Raw genomic sequence first — 21032 nt, 5'->3', positions numbered from 1 at the left:
GGTGCTGGCCTTGAGGGAGTCTAATGGCCCAGGAGATGAACGAGCAAGTGGCAGGGAAGTGAGGGCCCTGCAGACCCCACACTGGCCCCCTCGTTGGCCCCTTAAGCTTTTCCTGCAGCCCAGCTGCAGCCACCCAGACCAGGCGCCCACGTGACCTCCGGGTCCCCCTCCGCAGCACACCTGGAAACCCCAGCTGCAGCGGGGGTTCTGATCCTGGTTGGGGGTCTCTGTCAGGGCTGTGTGGGCATCCCACCCAGGGGCCAGCTTTTGGCAGGAACCACAAACAGGGCTGAGGGGCAAATGAGGTAAGTTTTGCTCTTTTTCTTTGCTTTTTTTTCTTAAGCTGGGATTCAGTGAGAATGGAATGAAGACTTGCTGAGTGGAGCAAAGACAGACCTGCTTTTGCTGAGTTTAGGTGAAAATGAGAGAGGGGGTGGGGAGAGCTGGTGGTTCTACCACTTTGCACATTTCTCTCATTATTTTGCTTCTAAATCGGCCTCGCTGGTACTTTCCCTATTCAATAAAAGCCAAATGCAAGACATGTCCCTTAATCTCTGCAACAGCAGCTCTCTGCTGAGAAAATAATACAGATGTAACTTCCAGCCTCATACACTCTCTTTCCCATTTATATGCAAATAATGACCTTTCACCCAGGCTGTCTCAAAGAAGTGTTTCCTTAAAAATGTAAATAGCATGTTGCAGGCAGTTACCGCGGCTGAGTCTTTCTTATATTATTATTATTATTTCTTTTAACCTTACCAAGGCTGTAAAAACAACAGTGAAAGTGTCGGCAGTAATAAGGACTTTCCAAACCAAATCACAGGCCGGCTCTCCAGGCGGGCCGTCTCCCAGCCTGCCAGCAGGAGAGGGCGGGTCCCAGCATGCTGGGGGGGGGGGGGGTGCAGTCAGCCCTAGACTGGTGAGCCTCCGGGAGGGGCACCGTGGTGTGGAGCTGCCCCTGTCTCAGAGCCACGCGGGCCAGGCCCCAGACTCAGCCCCGAAAGCGGCTGCAGCAGCTCCGTGCAGGTGCCCTGGAACACACATCCCAAGTGCAGTTTCACACCAGTGACCAGTCTGACCCAAATCCCCACCTCCACTGGGGCAGAGGGCACCCAGGGCGCTCTCAGACACCAGCACACATGCTGGCCCCACAAGAGGAGCCAGGGCAGGCGACCCTCCCAGCCTATAGCACAGGCTGGAAGAACAGGAGGCTAGGAGAACCGGGGAGCCCAAAGAAGAGGCACAGGGCTGTAGCCTGCGCAGAAGGCATCGTGGTAGGGGGTTCCCTCCAGGTCCCCGACCCACCCCGCTCACCATGGTAGGCGACAGGCCAGGCAGCAGCTAAGAAGACATCTACTCTTCCCCTGCACATGCCACAGCTCCCAGGGTCCCTGCAGCCGCCACCACCCCCCATCCTCCGTGTCTGTGGCTGTGTCTCTCAAGGCCCAGAGCCTGGGCCACCCCATGTGGTCAGGAAACAAGGATGGTGGCTCAGCCTGGCTGTTCAGAGCAGGTACATCAGAGCTCTCTGTCTGTCCTGGGGCACAGGTGGGGGTGCACAGAGGAGAAAAGGCAATGGGAGGGACTAGTATGGCACAGGTCTCGCCCAAAAGTGGGGAGCCAAGAGGAACCTCCTCACAGGTCTCTGGTCCCAGAGGACACCTTGGCCTCTGGGACCTGGCGTCCAGCTCAGGGACGCCACGCCTTCTCCCTGGAAACCATGCTTGGTTTAGGCTCCTGGAGGTAGCCGACTAGAATGGGCTCTCTCCCACATAAACAGGGTAAGACAAAGCTGCTAAAAGCTCAGGGCCCATGGTCACGTCCAATTCAGAAAGGACTCTCCAGGCCGATACCACCTTCCCGGTCCATGGGGCCGTGTAGCACTCCGGGGCCACAGTTCTCCACCCCATGTCCTGTTTTGGGGGAGAAAGGCCAGCTCTAGGGCCTGACGTCAGGCAGCTGCTTCCTGCTGACTTGAATCGTAGCCAAGCTCCAGGGCTCAGAGTGGCCCTGTGTGGTGAGGGTACCAGTCAGCCTCTTAGCAATGCCCAGCAATACTCTGCTGCCTTTTAGGGTGGCCTCTGGGCAGTAAGGGGGACTCACCAGGAGGGGGTGTGGCAGCAGGGCCCCACCAGGGCCCAATATCACACCCCCTGCCTGGGAGCACTCCCCATCTGGGGTCCTTCCGAGGCTAGAGGTGCAGCAGCAGGTTCTTCATGAACTAGAAGCCAGAGCTGCAGCTGGACAGCAAAGCCAGGGCCACCAGCCTGCGAGGGGCCTCCCTGAACCCGCCCTCCTCTCCATTCCCGAAGCTCGGAGGAAGCACGGCCCTGACCTCCGGTCTCTCTCGCTTCCCTGGTGGCTCAGTGGCATGTCCAGGAGAAGCAGCAGAGCTCGCATGAGAGAAGGTGGGAGAGCACAGCCTCACAACTCTTGCACATTGTGCAGATTGCTGGTGTGTGTGTGTGTTGGGGGAGGGGAGCCCTCAGAGCTAAACTGCTCTAGGGACCTCAGGAAGCCACCACACTACAGTAGAAATAAAATGAGGTCAGACAAAAATCTAAGTACTTTAAAGCCAGATGATAAGAAGGAGGAGCCAGAGGCAGCCACGCAGTCTGGGTGGCACAGTTACGTGGGCACAGTCTCAGCTCAACCACCATAGAGCCAACCTCAAGGGGGAGCAGAGAGCGGACCGGAAATTCAGAACTGAAACTTCTCAACAGGGCGTGTAAGTAGTTTTCCTTCTCACCTCAATTTCCTTCTGATCTCCAAACCAAACTTGAGATACGCCCAGCCCAGCATGGAACCTCAGGGGTGTTCACAGGGAGGGACAGTACCTGCATCCGGGCCCCTGCCAGGTGGGCCAGGCCTGGAGCTGCAGGTGACTCCCAGAGGGAGCGGGGACACAGGCAAAGTGGATGCAGTGTGAACGAAGCTGCCAAGACCGGTGGTTCAGGAGGAGACACCTGAGTGGTCCCGAGGGACCCAGGGTGGCACCCTGAGTGGTCCCGAGGGACCCAGGGTGGCACCCTGAGTGGCCCCCGAGGGACCCAGGGTGGCACGGGGGGGGGGGCTTGAAGAGAAGAGTTCAGCAGGAGGTGAGGCTCCGATGGGAGGCAATTCAAGGATATTCACTTTGGGGTCAGAGAATAAGGTGGGAGGTGGGCTGGAGACAGACTTAGGGCATCTCCTGGGAGGGCCATGGGGGGCCGACTGCAGCCTGAGACAACATCCTGGGCCAGCCAGGGACTGGGCAGTCAGGCTGGGTGGGCCCTGAAGGAAACCACTTCCAATCCAGGTTGCACCTCTCACCTGGAAAGCTAATTGGCCTCCCAGCCTCAATCCTGAAGTAGAAAACACAGCCCTGTGGCGTCAACCTGCAGCCCGTGCACAGGGCCTGAGTGGGTGAGCAGAGCCCCAGGCACAGTGGTGACAGGACAGTGTGACGCAGCGTGTCTGCTCTGTGGGTGGTGGCCCAGCCTCAGTGAAAACAACACCGTAAGTCCTTCCAGTTTCCCGGCCCTGCTTTCGCCCACACCCATGGTGGCCAGGGTAGAGTTTGGAGAAATTGTACATTTCATGTATAAACTGGTGACCAACAAACGAGCTAATTGTTCTGTTAAGTCTGGTAACTGAATAGGCAGCTTTGAGCCACCGAGCCCAGCGTCCCCAGGACAGTGATTGCCCAGGACACCCAGGACTGGGAGGGCCCTCATTCCAAGTATGTGACTCATGTCACAGGCAAAGCCCCATGGAGAACAGGCAGCACCTTCCATCAGAACCACCTGGGCTGCCCTCAGAGGACAACAGCTGACGCTGGCTACTCTCAGAATTCAGCAAACACTGTAGGTGTAAAGACTGACGGACCATGACAAGTCAACTCAGCAAGACACCCAGGGAGCCTGGAAAGGACCTCGGGGACCCTCAGAGCCATGGGTCTGGCTCTTGGCGACCCAGGACCTTACAACCAAGGCATTGGCTGCTGTGGGTTTGAGGTCAGGGAGTCCAAGGGTTTTTCTTGGACCCTATAAAGCAGGCACCTGGGCATAACCGTGTCCAAGCTCCTGCCCCAGGAGAGAGCACTTGGGAGGTTGGCTCTGGGTCCAGTGAGAGGCCTGCAGCGGGGAGCAGCCCCTAGCTCTGAGCTCTGGGGACACATCCCTCAGGCTCCTCCTCTAATATGTAGTTTTTAGGCAACAAAAATGAGGGGGAGAAAAGGAGGACCCAGATGGCTTCTGCCAGAGCCCTCAGACTGATGTCCAACACGATCAAGGTGTGAAGCCAGGCGTGAGAGTGGGTGGGAGCCCGGCGGGTTGATCTGTCAGCAGCTCCGGCCATATGGCACGCCTGCGTTCCCAACACCCTGATCATTGCGTGTGCACATTCTCACCTTGCCCGCCCCCCTGAGCGACACAGAATGCCGGTCCTTCAAGGGTCTGTTGCACACACAGCCTCCAATCTGGCCCACAGCACCACACACAGCAGACCTTCCCTGAGCTACCCTGGGGGACTGAACCCTGCACTTGCTGGACACGCCTGAAGGTGGGGCTGCAGACACAGAGCCTGGGAGCCAGGGCGGGTGGAGGGAGCAGGACGCCGTGTCCGGAGGCCCAGTCACCTGCCTCTGCGCTGGGCCACCCGTCCACTGTCCTGGGCTATCACTCCCCTCCGACTACTGCACCAATCCTGACAGAGGCAGACATAGTCTCAGCCGTCCTCTGAGTTACTTTCATTCCTCTGACTGAAATCACATTGCCTTTTTTAGAACAGATTTAAAAATGGAAAAGGAATGATGTGACAGGTGAAGCCCCTCTTGGCACCAAAAAAGCACGTGTGCTCCTGAGAGCAGGAACACACGAGGGTGGGACGGGCTTGAAGGCGCGCCCGGGCGGCCCCAGCGATGATGCTGAGGGTGAAGAGGGGGCCGACTGTGAGCTGTGCTGCCCCCATTGAGCGTGAATCTGCTCTCTGACGCACGCTCCATGGAGTCGGAGAGCCAAAGCAGCTGAGTCACGTGAGACACATCTCTCTCCCGTTCTGTTTTGAGTTGTTTAAAGCAACATTTGGAGAAACTCAGCGTCCATGAAAGACAGAAAGTACTCTCAGAGGTCCTCCGGACATCCCCCCAGAGACCCCAGGGCACTCTGGGCTGGGCTGCTCAGGAGGGTCCCAGGAGAACAGGCTGTGGGCCCTCGGAAGCAGGGAGCCTGGGGCAGCTGCTCTCATCCCATCTGGGAAACAGCGTTTTTCGGGCTGATTAACCCCTAATGATGCCAGCTCCCAAAGACCATTTTTCTGTAAACTCTCGCTACAGAATTCCCGTTAAAATTACATCTGTAGACACTCAACTCCTGGTTTATTCATGAGTGAGTTCACAAGGAAAGCGCACAGGCGGGGATCGGGGGAGCTGGAATGGGGGGAGGTCTCCCAGGCTCTGGGCTCTCAGCTCCGTTCACCTGCCCAGCTCCCTGGGAGATGAAAGCCGAGGACAGCAGGACCTGGGCTGGGCCCTCCAGGGCCCGGCAGGCACAGCATCCGTCTTCCCAGCAAACCTTAGTGACTGACGTGCGTCTGACCAGCTGCCCAGGGCCCTGCCTGTCTGTAGATCAGGTGACCAGCAGCACCCCACCCTCAGCAGTCCCTGCCTCCCTGTCACTCATTACTCTGAGCTGGCCTGTGCTGACTGAGGCGTGCCCCTGGCGGGGTTGAGGCACAGGACACACGCAGCCCATCAGGACAGTGGCGGGAGGCCAGGGCGGGGGGCAGGGGGTGTGCTCTAGCCCTCCAGCACATGGTCACTCTTCAAACACTTTGTCCTGCTATTCCCCATGGTGCAGCCATCGTCCAGGTGTGGGCATCATCTGGGGGGAGGGCAGCTTGGTTCTGTGCTGCCTGCACATGCGAGGGTCCCAACCAGTCCCACCCCCTCCCACCCCATGCCCGCAGGGTCACCATGGCCTCATAGGCACACTGGGTGACTCCAGGCCAGGAGAGGGCAGTAGGAGAGAGGAGGGGCCCAGGCTCCGGGCAGCAGCAGGGAGAGCGCCCAAAACAGCCCAGCCAGCTCCAGACAGAACCAACCAGAACCAGCCCGCTTTGGGTCAGGGCGGAGGGTGCCAGCGAGTACACTCTTGCCGGCCTTTTCCTGACGTCTCTGAGCACCAACAGGGTTTTCCAGTGAAAGCTGCTGTGACACCCAGGACAGAGTAGCTTTCAGCCCCAAAGACTCTGCCCAGCACGTGGGGTCACCTGTGACCAGGTTCTCCACCCTCTGGCACCAGGAGCAACCGGGAAATGGGTGACTCTGCCTTTGCCAGAATCTTCCAAGAAGGCATATTGGCTCCAAGTACTTGGAGCTTCCTTTAGACCTGAGCAATCCTGAGGGTCCCATGGGCCCTCTGAGTCAGAAGCTGCCCCCCTGACCTGCATGAGCTCCAAGGCCTATATCTGGGCCTCAAGGTCCAAGGGGGTTGGAGCCCAGAAGTTTCCAGAATGGAAAGGCCTCCATCTCCCACTCTCTTTGGCCCCTGGGAGGTCTGGCACTGCCCAGGGGTCAGGGAAATGCAGGAGAGGCTCTGTCTCCAGCTCCAGGGCGCTGAGGGTTCATGCAGGTGCCTCCTTCTCTTTGCAAACAAGCAGCTCCCAAGCCCTGACAGGCCTCCTCTGCACAGTGAACTCTGGGAAGCTGGGCAAGGACCTGCCTGGAGTGACACCCTCTGCTGCTGGCACCACCGACTCCAATCCCTGCTCTACCACTCTTTGTTTACATTAACTGAAGGGAGCATATGGAAGAAGGTGATAATCACTACTGAGCACCAATGGGATGGGAGCCCTGGTGGCAAGGACATCCCTCCCCTCCTAGGGCCAGAGCAGGCACACCCTGTCACACCTCATAGAGGGCTCACCTCCCTGGGTTTGCCCAACACCCGCCTGCCTTTTGTTCACTCAGACACTGGCCTCAGAGACCTTCACAGGTTTCTATGACATTTTTAAAACCACCAAGGCAAAATTTCCCGTCTCCCTCTCCCAAAAGGATAATGATAATAATTGATGTCATTATTGCCATTATAGGGACAATCTGATGGCCAGAGACTGAGCCCACATTTTGCTACTAGAAGCCCCCTTGCAGATGCATTCTCTCAGGAATGAAACAAACTTGACTGGCCAGTGATGTGCACTGATGACATGGACACTGAGACAAGAACAGCCCATCGTGACAGGGAGAGGAGGCGGGCTCCCATGTGAGGACCCCCACAGGAGTTACGGACTCGTCTATTTTCCTGGTTCACAGAAGAAAGTGAATCCAGTGGGCAGAACAAAGTCCACAGCCCAGACACATCATCCCTACAGGCAAGGGCATGACATTGCTCAAAGCTCATAGCAGCTGCTTGGCCAGCCTGATTTTTCATTTTAAATACACAAATCCAGTTGTGCTGATAGATAAACAATGGCTCTCGAGACCTCATCCCATCACAAGAAGGGAACCAAGAGGAACAGCTATTCAGTCCTGCACGTCTACCCCACAGACACACGAACCTAACATCATTCCCTAACTTTAGAAATACGGGACACGCAAACGACAAAATGCTCACATGACCATCTCCACTCCGCGTCTTGGGTGGGGGGCCACACACAAGGTACTGACTCTGAGTTCCCGCTCCAGAGAGGTCTCCTGCTTAAGGAACCTGTGTTTTCCCCAGTTACAGCCTCCGGGTCCCACAGCTGCAGGTATATCTCTGTTCCTCTTCCAGAAAGGCACATAAAGTTTCTCGTCTTGATACAAGGTCCCCCAAATGTCTTCTCTGGCAGACGCACAAACGTGTTCACTAGACTCAGAGAGGCCAAGTGCGTGAGCAAGCCAGGGAGGGACCAAGAGAGAGGAGGAAAACAGCCAGAGGCAGACCCAGGAGAAGAAAGCCTCAGTCCAACAGAGCAGCTCTAAAGAGCCATCCCCAGACCAGCTTTTCCTGCAAAGAAAGCATCTTAGCAATTAACTGCTCACACGCCCGCTCCCTGTCCCCGTCCGAGGAGAGAAGGCAACCTCTCGGTATCTGCCTTTGTCAGCGAAAGAACGTAACATTGACTTACCTTTCCCCACAGCTATTGTCTGTCCGCTTTCAAAATGACATCACGGAAAGCAATCATGAAATTTACATGGGGGGGTGCAGGTTGGACGGGGAGGAGGGGCCGGCAGCTGCCTCCTCCACGTCACATGTGGGGAAGCCTGTGTGCGGGTTTCAATTAAATATCTTCTCCCCTCAGTGTGCGAACTCCTAAGCCAGCTCAAGGCGACGTCTCATTTACTTAATGACGGCTCTCATTAGCCGTGGTGGCACGGGCTGGCAGAGAGGCTCCTTTGTAAATACGCTACCCATGAACCCTTGGGGCTCCAATATATCTGTTTACTCTCCGAGGTGAAATAAATTTACAGTATAGCATCAGCAAGATGGATCTGCTGACCTGGGGACTGAGAGGTGCCCGGCCGGCTGAGCCACTGGCTCCTACTCTGAGCACCCACAAACACAAGTTGTCTGCACTTGCCCACACTGATTTATAATTAATATACAGCATGACTGGGGTTTTTTTTTTAAATGCAAAACACACAAAAGGGCAGAGAGTAGCACAACCAGCATGCTCACTCCCCTCTGCTTTCTCCACCAGTGGTTCAGTCCAATAATTCCTAATAGCAGCAACCGGAATGACAGATGCCCTGGGTTAGCACGGCTGCAGAGAAAGTACTTTACAATATTTATTGGTGGTTAGGAATATGACCTACCATCATAAAGAACGGATGGCAGAATTTATCACTCAGATGAACCAGGAGGACTACATAGGGGCTTATCTGCATATTCAAGTATCAGTGACTTAAGTGGATATGTGCATATATTTTTAAAGTGCACAAATAGCACCCATGACCACAGATCAAAAAGTAAACTTGTACACACAGAAAATTGCTCACAAAAGGGTACTTTTCTTTTGTCACACATTTTTTTTCTGTTCTAAGTTTTAAAATAATAAAACTCCCTCGAAGAGAGTGTGGGTACCTCCTGAAGCCCCGAACTAGTAAGTTTATCCCAGCCAGAGGGACGCACACCACTCAAGTTCTCTGCTCTAGCTTTCTGAGTCTTTTTTAAAGTGCCTGCAAGGAGCTGTCCAATGAAAATCCAGAGGAGGAAAAGCCGTAGCACACACAATAGAGGTGCCCACCCACTCTTCAGACAACCCAACTGTCTGCTTCATCTGTCACTTTGTGATGTTTTTTCCACATTCTGGCACTGATGTAGGAATTTCCTCAGAGAACCCAGGAGCCAAAGTATTCTTTCTTACTTCTCAAATTCCCTTTTCTTATTCAGAAATTAGGCAAACAGTTGTCCATGGTCATAACCAGGCTGTTAGCAACTGTCCTGTGAATTTCAGACCCCTTCAGAGGACGAACGGTCCAGACCAACATGAGAGCCAAGTGAGCCCACAGCTCCAGAGCTCTGTGCAGAGATTTCAAGGCAGCAAACAGCATTTCTTGGTAAGGCATTCAGGAACACATCGACCCCAACTTAATTAGTGCTGAAGGGCTCAGGCCACCAAAAGCATGAATGAGACAGAACTAAGACATTTAGCAGTCTCTAAGAAACCATGTATTGAAAATCATTTAAAATTCTTCCATAAGCAAGTATGTTTAACACACCATGTTCTGGTTATAGGTAAGCCAATGAGTTTCATCCTAAACACAGATATGCTCAGCTCTTAGACAAACACATTATTATCAGCAAATACATAGTGTACTGAGGGCAATCTTTCAGATTGAGCAAAAGGAAATAAATGCAAGCTTTCGCTGGTCAAACTGAGGATAAAATATTAATTACCCAAATGAGAGCAGTTGGAGGCTCCTACAGTGACTGCCCACCATTGTTTTCCTTCTTTCGGGAGCTCATGCCATTAGCATAGAAGGACACAGTCCGTTGAGAGCCCTCCTGAAAAGCCATTTTCTGTTTCCTCTGGACATGCTGTGAGTGCTAGGATATTTTACATCTAAACCTTTGGCATTCAGAAATTCTATTAAACTCTTATCGGCAGGCTGCAGGCTCGGGCAGCCCTGCGCGCCATTGTTCACCGTGGAGATAGACTCAAAGGGAGGGCCGGTGCTGAATCAGCCATTCCCCAACAATGCCCACTGTCTCATGAAAGCACTTAATTCAGATAAGTAACAGTCAAACTTGGGAAACAACAACACACAGAGGTCACAGCAGGGAGGGAGCAATCCGTGCAAGAGTCCTGGTGCCGCGTCCTTATTTTTCCAGGTAACAGGAATTACGTCTGCACACACTTAAGTCTCAGCATGTGACACGTCCCCACTGGACCCCTCCTGAGCCGTGCAACCCTGTGTCAGCGACCCCGAGTGTGCTCGTGGCCTGTTCCAAGGCCCAGGAAAGAGGCCCTGGGAGCTGCTTCAGAAGATGGGTTCTGATGAGGACAGGTCAGAAATCTTGAGCTGACGCGTCAAGGGAATAAGGGAAGAATTACGGGAAAGAAATGGGCAAGGGACTTTGTGGGCAAGTTTCTAAGGTTTGGCGTCTCCCCTCTGCCCGAGCGGCCCCGTGGCCACCGCGCCCGCGGTCTGATCAGCACTTCGGACAGCGCCGCCGCCGGCCTTTGTTCGCCGCCGCCACCGCGGTTCAGCCCAAAGGCTGCCGGCCCGGCGTGGACAGGACAACAGCCGAGGACAACAGCCAGGTGCAACCGGGGACTTTCTAGCTCAGGTGAAAACCGGTCAGGATATTTTAAATCATAAGATATTTTCTTTTTCCTAACTAAGTATGGAGTAGATTGTTTCTTTAGGCTTTACAGGGAAGTCACATGTGACTGTTAACTTTGGGAACCCCAACCCATTATCGACAGGGAAACGTCTCTCTGGCTGGAGTGTCCCCGAATTCCACACGGGGAGCTTTCTTCTGGGTGAAGCCCTTGCTGGGGAAACAGACTTGGTCATTTAGCTGGACAGATCGTTTCAAAGACAGTGTAACTCCTTGTGCAAGTGCACACAGACATCCCAAGTGTCTGTTCATTTGCTTCATAAAAACTCTTTCAAGTAATTTTGGTCTAAACTTTCTGCATCTGTAATTGGCACCACCTTCTCCGGTGACCAGCTGGGGGTGAGGGTTTTCTTGTTTTTGTTTTTTTTTTCCCCCTGAAAGCTTCCCTGCAGATGGGCGCCCGCCTTAAAGCTGCAGACGACAATTAGGGCCGTTGTGTGCAGAGCCGAGGTGGTCAGCATTAATATTGTATATGAACAGCTGAGGGTGAGGGGGGGTGCGGCCCCAGGCAGGCGCTGGCAGATGGAGCAAACAAAACCCACAGCCACTCTTACCAACACCCGGGGCCGACTTTGTGTGCCTCTCTCACACGCAGACTCTCGCTCTCGGCCACATTGTGAGACTGTTTCACGCTGAGACATCAAACACATCAACCCTCTGACACGGTGTGAACACACATACACACACAAACACACGTTGGGGGGGACTCGTGGGGCCTGCATACTAACTCTTGCTCCAAAACTGTGTTCCTGGGACACACAGAGGAAGTCTGCAAGCAACAGGAACACAGGCAGCAGGCCTTAGCCGCAGCCCCTTGTCCAGGTGAATATCATGTCACACACACAGAGACACAGGGGCACACACACACCATCTCTCAGAGCCTGGCAGCCCTGTGGGCACCCATGCCCCCCCTGGCTGCCCTCCCCACCTCCAACCTTCTACAGGGAGCCCGAGGAGGATGGCCTTGACAGTCCTGTGAACTCCTGATCAGCTGGAGGGGTGGTGACAGGCTGGCTTCCAAGGACCTGGCCTCTTTCAGGAAGGAGCCTGTGTCTGTCACATCCTCTGCTGCCCAGTAAAGAGCACTGAACACTGACAGGGACACACAGCTAATTAGCCCCTTTGGCGTCTTGGCAGAAACAAGTAAACAGGCCCAGAAAGGGGTGTGCGGGGCTGGGGAGAGGTACGCACCCAGGAAGGTTCCGCAGAGCATCATCCTGGATAGGCGGGTACACCTCCACTCCGAAGACTGGACACAGGATCACTTCATGCTGGAAAAAGTTACTGCACAAACTTCTGTATCCCAGGGCCCCCGGGGAGCCCCCTTCTCATCCAGCCAATCAGAACAGGGAGCAGACAATCACAAATTAATGCCTTGCCAATGAGGCTCCCTTCCCCACACAATGGGCCCTGGCCAGACAATGAGCCCCGCCTGCAGGTGGAGAAGAGAAGACAGCCCCTAACACGAAGGGACTCACTAGGGAGCTGCGAGGGGCCTTCTGAGGATGCTTTCCCCTCCCCCTCCTGCCCCTCCTTCCCAGGCTCCTCCTCCCCCTCTCTCTCCCTCTACCCTGTCCCCTTCCCTCTCTCCCTACTTCACCCCAGACAAAGTCAGGCCAGAAACTTGGTGGCAGACCAGTGGGAGGGGGTGGGGTAGTATCAGTTTGGGGAGTCCTGGCTGGCCCCCAACACAATCAGTGGCTACCTAGGAGGCAAGACCCTGGGGCCCCTGAACTCCAGGCTGAACTGTGGTGGTGCTGTGGATAAAGTGTCGACCTGGAATGCTGAGGTCACAGGCTCAAGACCTCGAGCTTGCCCTGTCAAGGTACATATAAGAATCAATTATGACGACTTGATGCTTCCCGCTCCCTCCCCCCCTTTCTCTCTCCTCTAAAGTCAATAGATAAATTTGTGTGTGTGTGTGTGTGTGTGAGAGAGAGAGAGACAGACAGACAGACAGACAGACAGACACAGAGAGAGACAGAGAGAGACAGACAGAGGGGAAATAGATGAGAAGCATCAATTCTTCATTGTGGCACCTTAGTTGTTCACCGATTGCTTTTTCATATGTGCCTTGACCGGAGAGGGGGGTACAGCAGACGGAGTGACCCCCTTGCTCAAGCCAGCAACCTTGGACTCAAGTTGGTGAGCCTTGCTCAAACCAGATGAGCCTGTGCTCAAGCTGGCAACCTCAGGGTTTTGAACCTGGATCCTCTGCATCCCAGTCCGACGCTCTATCCACTGCACCACCACCTGGTCAGGCCAATAGATAAATTCTTTTAAAAAGGAGGGAGCCTTGGTGGGAGGGGTGGGGAAAGGTAACTGGAGGACCAGGAACTCACCTCTCAGGGAGGGAGGAACACGGGTTTGGACTCCAGCAACTCAGTCCAGACCAGGTGGGGGCAGTAGGGGTGGGTATGACCTTTCTGGAACAAGTCCTCCTGCCTCAGCCCCTGTTCTTAACCCTTCCCTGCCCACAGAGGCTTTTGTTGTTTTGTTGTTTTGTTGTTGTTTTGTTTTTTGTATTTTTCTGAAGCTGGAAACAGGGAGAGACAGTCAGACAGACTCCCGCATGCGCCCGACCGGGATCCACCCGGCATGCCCACCAGGGGCGGTGCTCTGCCCACCAGGGGGCGATGCTCTGCGCGACCAGAGCCACTCTAGCGCCTGGGGCAGAGGCCAAGGAGCCATCCCCAGCGCCCGGGCCATCTTTGCTCCAATGGAGCCTTGGCTGCGGGAGGGGAAGAGAGAGACAGAGAGGAAGGGGGGGTGGAGAAGCAAATGGGCGCTTCTCCTGTGTGCCCTGGCCGGGAATCAAACCCGGGTCCCCCGCACGCCAGGCTGATGCTCTACCGCTGAGCCAACCGGCCAGGGCCCACAGAGGCTTTTTGACTCAAAGCTTGGCTATCCCCAGACCTGGCTTCAAGCCTGGTTCTTGCTCACCCTGAGACAACTCAGGTTTCACATCCTGGGGAGGTCTTCATCCCGTGCTCAATTTTGGGTACACCACTGCTTATGTGTAGGTGTCAGCCCTGACAGGTGGGGGATACAGGCTGCTGAGGGTCTAGATGTGGGGTGGGGGCAAAACAGGGGCTATGGAAGCCACATGGGACTCCAGGGTTGGACCTGAGCCATTGGTTGGGTGGGGTCAGTGCCAGTCACTGAGGGGATAGGGAGCAGGTGTGTGGGATTCAACAGTTCTGTTGTCCCCAGCATGAGGGTTCTAGGCTGAGGCTCAGAGCCAGCTCAGGCTGGAAAGAAAAGGCGAGTCCTCTGATTAGGGGACAATGTCAGGCAAATAAGTTTGTAAAATCTGTATTTTCTGGGTTTGCTCACTTTTATTGTTAAAAATGGCGCTGCCCATGTCAGTGGCCATCGCCCAGGTGATATGGCTAATTACCTTCATGCTTGAGAAGGGACTTGGTTATACTAATGTGTGCTGGTGGAGGGGTTATCCCACTGAAAAGTTTTATAAAGAGGAGCTAGGAGGCCATTTTGGGAGGAGACCGCATTGTTGCAGGAGAAGCAGGCAAGATGGAGGTGTGCAGATGGGGAAAAGGAGGTGGCTGAGACTAGTGGGGCCTTTGATTCTAGGAAAAACCAGAGAGACTCTCCTGGTTGTGGAACCAGAGAATGTGTAAATGGGTTTTGGTGCCTGTGTGTTTGTTTTCTACTTGTTGGCCGGTACGAGTCTAGAATAAAGGTAATGACCCACCAGTTTTTGTCTCCATTGTATCATTACGATCTATCCAAATCAAATGTGAACCTGCACGGGCCAGGCGGCTGTGATGGTGGCCGCAACTACTGGACTTATAGACAGCATGGGCAGAAAGGAGCAGGGCAGGGGCAGAAGCAGGGAGGGGCACAGTGGGAGGTCCCCTCTGGTCTGTCACTGTCCCTTGTCTGCAGTGACATGTGTCCTTACAGAGAACTGGCCTTGGGAAAGCTATGCCATCTTGTGACTCAGCTTTTCACCTTCACAGTGAGGCAACAGGGCAAGCTTCCCTGCGGGTCCAGACCAGGCCAGGGGTGGCTTCTGCTGAGTCATTACTGATGGTCCCTATCACACACATCCTAGGCCACCCAACCTCAGAGCCCCCAAGAGCACCCCCCACCTTCACAGAGCCCAGCTGCCTACAGTCAGTAGTTCAGTTCCCTCCACCTCATCCGACTCCTTAATCTTGAGGAATGTGTTCTTTGGATGGAGTTTAATTAACATTATTTAAAGTAACAATGGGGGAATCTATGAATGTGAGTGCTGTTTCCTTTAATAAAACCAAATGGCTTCCTAATCCATCACATGACAGAACCGCTTGGACAAGTTCACGGTCAGGTGAGACAAAGTCAACTATCCTCTGAGGGGCTGCAGAGGGGGGTCCTCAGGCTTCCTTAGCCCCCCCTCAGTGTGCTCAGGGACCAGCAAGACAAGCTCAAGTCTCAGCGCAACACTGAGTCAGAATCTAGGTATTCAAAAGACACTCCAGGTGGCCTACAGCCCAGGTGGCCTAAGCGTGTGTGCACACATGTTTGGTATGTGCAAGTGAACATGTGTGTGTGTTGTAGGTGCGCTGTGCATATGTGTGGTGTGTATGCACATATGTGGGAGGACAGAGGGCTCAGCACCCTCCCAGCTCCAGGGTCTGTTTAAATGGCTTTGGAATTCTGCTCCCAGAACAGATGGCCTCGGAGATAAAACCACCTGGAGCCTGGACAGAGTGAGGCCAAGGGCGGTTGCCATGGCAGGCCACGCTGGTGGCGCCTGTTTATTAGTGGCCATGAGAATGTCACCCACAAATGTCAAGGTGGCTTGTGAGGAGGGGAGCCCTCCACCTGAGCCCCAGGAGGGAAGCAACCTTGCCTGAACACCGGCCCCCAGCAGCAACAACAGAGGTTGGCGGAGCCAGTGGGCACCAGCGACTGCAGGCTGGGGTCTGAGGACAACAGCCTGGGCATGTCAGGAGAAACACTCTCTCCCAAGACTCAGTCTTGAGTTGCCAGAGCTGGAGCTCAGGACAGCTGACCCTGAGTGTTCCAGCTGCACCCAGTATTGGAGACCAAGAGTCAGCCCAGGGCCAACCCCAGACTGAGTGATGGAGGGAGAGAAGGACAGACCCAACAGCCCCAGTTTCAGACACAGGGCCCTGGGGTGAGGGTGGCAGTGTCAGGGTCTTCTGACCCCAGCTGGCACCACATGTCCCAAAAGGGGAACAGGGTGGGCCGAGCCCTAGTGGAGTTAGTAGTTGGGGGGGCAGATCTGGGTGTAGCTCACCCAACAAGCACACAAAGCCCCTGAGGTAGCCAGGCAGGACGGCCCAACTGGTCACTTGACCCAGGGGTCTAGCCCCTAAGGAGGAAAAAGGGGAGGCCCACAGGGTCAACAGTATTGTTCCTGACTTGCAAATGTGGCTCAGAGCGCCAAAGGCCCACAGATGCCAGGACAGAACTGGGACTGGAGTCTAGGACCATGTGGTACCAAAGCCCAGATCTGAGACTCTGGCACATCCAAGAGGCCTTGACAGTGCTTCCTCAAAGGGGGCCTGTTGGAAAAAGGCCCTTGGCACAGGGAGTCAAGTCCTCTAGGTAAGGAAGGGTCCCACTCTAGGTCTGGTCAGCCTAGATCACCCACTTGTCAGCTGGCCAGTGGGCCTGAACCAGGCCAGCCCTAGCAGCTCTGCCCAGTACCCCAAGGTCACACCTTCCCCTGGATACCAGGCCAGCCCTCATAGGTTAGAGCAGCTTGGAACCTTCCAAACCCTGTGCAATCCTTCCATCCCCAACACATACACACACATACACATACACATACACATACACATGCACACACATATACATACACACTCACACACACTCATACTCATACATACACATACACACACACTCTCATACACACATGCACATACATATACATATATACACATGCATACACATGCACATACACACATACACATACACACACATATACATACACACTCACACACTCATACTCATGCATACACACATACACATACACACATACACATTCACACACATGCACACATGCACACACATGCAATACACATACATACACACATACATACACACTCGCACACAGTCATACTCATACATACACATACATACACTCACACACATACACATACACACATGCACATACATATACACACACATACACCTACACACACATACACCTATACACACATACACATACACACATATACATACACACTCACACACACTCATACTCATACATACACATACACACACTCACACACATACACATACACACATGCACATACATATACATACACATATATATACACACTCACACAAGAGCCCTAACCTCTCCATGCCCCAACTCTGCCATCCATGAGTGCATGGAAGGATAGATGGATAGATGGATGGATGGATGGATGATGGATGGATGGATGGATGGATGGATGATGGATGGATGGATGGATGGATGGATAGATGGATGATGGATGGATGGATGGATGATGGATGGATGGATGGATGATGGATGGATGGATGGATGGATAGATGGATGGATGATGATGGATGGATGATAGATGGGTGGATGGATGATGGATGGATGGATGGATGGATGATGGATGGATGGATGATGGATGGATGGATGGATGGATGGATGATGGATGGATGGATAGATGGATGATGGATGGATGGATGGATGATGGATGGGTGGATGGATGATGGATGGATGGATGGATGGATGGATGATGATGGATGGATGATGGATGGGTGGATGGATGATGGATGGATGGATGGATGGATAGATGGATGATGGATGGATGGATGGATGGATGGATAATGGATGGATGGATGATGGATGGATGGATGGATGGATGATGGATGGATGGATGGATGGATAGATGGATGATGGATGGATGGATGGATGGATGATGGATGGATGGATGATGGATGGATGGATGGATGGATGGATAGATGGATGGATGATGGATGGATGGATGGATGATGGATGGATGGATGGATAATGGATGGATGGATGGATAATGGATGGATAGATGGATGGATGGATGGATGGATAGATGGATGATGGATGGATGGATGGATGGATGGATGGATAGATGGATGATGGATGGATGGATGGATGGATGATGGATGGATGGATAATGGATGGATGGATGGATGGATGGATGGATAGATGGATAGATGGATGATGGATGGATGGATGGATGGATGGATAGATGGATGATGGATGGATGGATGGATGGATGATGAATGGATAGATGGATGGATGGATGGGTACATGAGTGGGTAGATGAGTGAATGGATGGGGATGGATGCATTAGTTTGTTGGCTCAGATCAGTACATAGACAAGGATCTGGCATGGACACTGGATGCAGGTCACTGGTGAGCACCAGTGTAACAATTCACAACATGCCTACAGCTCAGAACCCTGTGTGCCCCTGCCTACCTGATCCAACCACACACACACACACACACACACACGCACACACACACACACAGTGAGCCCTGGACATATCCAGGCAAGATAACCCTGTGCCCAACCAGAGTTCTGAAACACGACATGACCCCAGCCCCACACAGTGAGCACTTAGGGTCTGGAAGGAAAGAGCAACAGGCAGACCAACGGCCTCCTCAGTGGCCCCACGGCCAGAGCCCACCATCCTCCCCTGGCATGGGCCTGAGGCCGCAGCTCTGAGGAGGCAGCAAGAGAATGAGATCCATTTCCCAGTGGCCATTGTCCCACCACCTGTGCTCCTGCACCCCACCCCCAACCCTTCAGCTGCACCAGGCAGGGGCACCTGTATGCAAATCCTACAGAGAGCACAGGGGAGGGAGAGCGAGCAGACTAGACACAGGCAGGGTGCTGGAGAGGAGAGCAGGGGCACAGTGTGGCCACAGGCCCCACCCTAGAAGGGACAGTCAGGATTGTAGGAGGAGGGGCTGCAAGCCCCACTCTGAGCTGGGAGCCTCAGGGCTGAGGGACGGGACATTTGGGATGTGCGCTTGCTGTGGACCTGAGCCCGGCGTGAACTTGAAGCTGCTGGCCCACCCATTCACTCAGCTGCAAAGTCTCCTTGGAAACACAACAATGGCCCATCTGAGTTCACGTGAAACAATAATGAAGACCACAATAGTGGCAGGAGGAAGAGCGGTGACGGTCACGGAGCCCCTGGCAGGCGCCATCTTAGAGTCACCACAGCGAGTCGTCCCCTTCAGGTAAGACTGATTTCACCTGTTTCATGGACCGGGACCATGGTGGGGCCAAGGCACGGGCCCTGCATCCTTCATAAGCCAAGATGGACTTCCTGGAAGCTCAAAAACCACAGAAGTGACCCTCAGTGTCACACAAAGCACAGGCAGAGCATGGGACAGACATCATGTGCACATTGCAGACTGCAGGCGTGGGTGGTGGGCGGCCAGACAGACACATAGAGTCTTGAGACCACACAAAGCCCTGGGGTCAGGTTGGAGGTAGCAGAGACTCAGCTGGATGTCCAGGGTACACAGGAGGACCCCACACACCCTGTCCTGAACCTATACTGCTTATCTTTGGTCTGACTCTGAGGGGGACCCAGACACAGGGGGCAGTCCTGACACTTGTATCTAAATCCAAAAAGACTCCAGACAGTGTTAGGCTGCAGTGGACAAGGCGGCCTGCACACTCCCAAAATTTCCCTTTGTGCAACTGAGCACTCATCACTGGTGTTTGCAAAGTGGATTCTCCGGTGCCATATGGAAGGCGAACGTAATGGAAGAGAGCAGCTGACCCAGCTTCACCTCGTTAGGACCTGGGCGGGAAGCTCCTGGCAGCCAACAGCACCCCGTGGCAGACGGCCTGGGCTAGGGCCCGGCAGCCAAGCTCAGCCCACACCTCAGGCAGGGGAGGAGCTGCCATGTACTCTTCTTGGCTGTACTCCAAAGTCAGCTCTGGACTTATCCTCAGCCCAGTCCCTGTCACCTGGGGTACCACATGGCTTGTCAGGGGTTCCTGCACATTACTGTCTCCAAGTGACAGCAGGCCACAGAGCTGCACAGAATAGCTGTTTGTGTGAGTGCTGCATGTGCGTGTGTACACATCTATGGTTACATGTCTGTGGGTGCCCCTTGTACAGTGCAGATGCAATTATGTGTGCACCTACGTGCATGCCTGTATGTGTGTGGGTTTGTGTCCACATCTACGTGTGCATGCCTATGTGTGCACACCTTGTACACATGTCCATGCACATCTGTGTACGCACGTCTATGTGTACTTAGCTGCGTATGCGTGCATTGCACATCCGTGTTTGCATATGTGTGCATCTATGTGTACATCGACATTGGTATATGTACATAAGTGTCCGTGAATATACATGCACATCTGTGTACACACACCATCCCTGTCTCCATGAAGGGGGCTAGGCTGTGGTAAGCACCAGAGCCCACAAGAGAGCACGTGGACCAGCCCACCAGCCGCCGTCTGGTGGCCAGGCACCTGGACTGAGCCAATGTCTGACCTCCCCACACCCCATTTGTGTCTGCATCCCTCTCAACCCAGGGCCATCACATCCCCTTGCTCAGATTATGAGGCCTTCCTCCAGGTGGGCTGTGTGCAGCCCCCCAGCCCACAGCCTCTGGGGTGTCCCTCTCAACCCAGGGCCATCACATCCCCTTACTCAGACTATGAGGCCTTCCTCCAGGTGGGCTGGGTGCAGCCCCCCAGCCCACAGCCTCTGGGGTGTCCCTCTCAACCCAGGGCCATCGCATCCCCTTGCTCAGACTACGAGGCCTTCCTCCAGGTGGGCTGTGTGCAGCCCCCCAGCCCACAGCCTCTGGGGTGTCCCTCTCAACCCAGGGCCATCGCATCCCCTTGCTCAGACTACGAGGCCTTCCTCCAGGTGGGCTGTGTGCAGCCCCCCAGTCCACAGCCTCTGGGGTGTCCCTCTCAACCCAGGGCCATCACATCCCCTTACTCAGACTATGAGGCCTTCCTCCAGGTGGGCTGGGTGCAGCCCCCCAGCCCACAGCCTCTGGGTGTCCCTCTCCCACAGGCCCTTGGACGTGCTGGCCACAGCAGGGACACTCTCCATTGCCCCTCGCTGAGAGAATAGGCTGCATCTGAAGGTCTCAGCTCACAAGTCCCTCCGGAGCCCTGGCTGGACCCCTCAGCTGCCATCGAGACCCCTGCTCTGCATCTCCCCTGGGGTGTGGTCCCTCTCCCCCTGGACAGTGAGGCAGACTCC

The 21032-nt window shown here is 54.4% G+C and overlaps 1 protein-coding gene across 1 annotated transcript in view; it reads right to left on the bottom strand.

The window, feature by feature from the left end:
* Positions 1–8380, bottom strand: part of MYT1 (myelin transcription factor 1) — a 58043-nt gene extending 49663 nt beyond the window's left edge. Inside the window, 1 exon segment of the mRNA XM_066236239.1 lies at positions 8089–8380. The gene's annotated coding sequence lies outside the window, so the exon portion shown is untranslated.
* Positions 8381–21032: the final 12652 nt, after the last annotated feature.

This window comes from Saccopteryx bilineata, chromosome 6 (genome assembly GCF_036850765.1).
Source record: "Saccopteryx bilineata isolate mSacBil1 chromosome 6, mSacBil1_pri_phased_curated, whole genome shotgun sequence".
In the NCBI taxonomy this organism is placed as follows: Eukaryota; Metazoa; Chordata; class Mammalia; order Chiroptera; family Emballonuridae; genus Saccopteryx; species Saccopteryx bilineata.
Note: the sequence above shows the minus strand (reverse complement) of the source record. Positions and strands in the feature narration are given on the sequence as shown.